We start from the raw sequence: 736 nt of genomic DNA on the forward strand, positions 1-736 counted from the left end.
GTATGGAGTGGCGCAGTCTCTTGTCAGCCAATCACAGGGCGATGACACGGGACATCAGTGTTGTGTGTCGTCTAAATGTGACACGGACTGTTCGTTGAAGTTTGTATAAAATATATCAGAGCGGGAGTCAAAAAAAAAATCACGTGGCCCTAATGTGGAAAAATACGTCAGAACTCTAACAAAACATTGACATGTGGCCCTAACCCTCTTCCGTAGAAAACAAACATTCAGTTTATTCTGGGTCGTTCACATGACAGCAGCATGAACTCACAAACACTGAGCAGCCGAAGTTTCCCGACAGAAGCCGAGGTGCTCCGATGAGCCGACGGGGGGAGAGTGAGCCTGGCTCCCTCCTCCTCCGTCTCTCTCTCCGCATCCATTCCCGGTCAGAGGGTCGGAGGATGAGTCCGCTGCCCGCCGCTCTGTGACGGAGGAGCCTCAGCAGAACGAACCGTTCACCGGACCGGAATCTCCTCAGCCCGCGGTGAGTCTCGTCGATCGGTTATTGGCTCTTATTGATATCTAGCTGGCGTGTTACTGACAAATTAGCGCTGTGATCGATCGGTGGGCCGTGACGGTCTCTCTCCCGCTTCACTCAAACAGAAACTGATCAGCGACCTGTCAGTCATCCGGTCCCGGTGATGACATCATCAGCGGTCAGACCCTGATGGAGACAGATAAACTGATCAGCTGATCGAAAGATCGATCGAGTTACAGGTGTGCAGCCCCCCCCCCC

The 736-nt window shown here is 53.1% G+C and overlaps 1 protein-coding gene across 1 annotated transcript in view; it reads left to right on the forward strand.

Moving 5' to 3' along the window:
- Nucleotides 1–355: 355 nt before the first annotated feature.
- The window catches only part of LOC111670571 (actin-binding protein WASF3-like), a 10,246-nt gene continuing 9,865 nt past the window's right edge, over nt 356–736 (forward strand). The window contains exon 1 of the mRNA XM_087179589.1: nt 356–484. The gene's annotated coding sequence lies outside the window, so the exon portion shown is untranslated. The remainder of the gene's footprint in view (nt 485–736) is intronic.

Source organism: Seriola lalandi, unplaced genomic scaffold (assembly GCF_002814215.2).
Source record: "Seriola lalandi dorsalis isolate HSWRI2012SDOR001 ecotype SW California unplaced genomic scaffold, Sedor1 jcf7180002054858, whole genome shotgun sequence".
Lineage (NCBI taxonomy): Eukaryota > Metazoa > Chordata > Actinopteri > Carangiformes > Carangidae > Seriola > Seriola lalandi.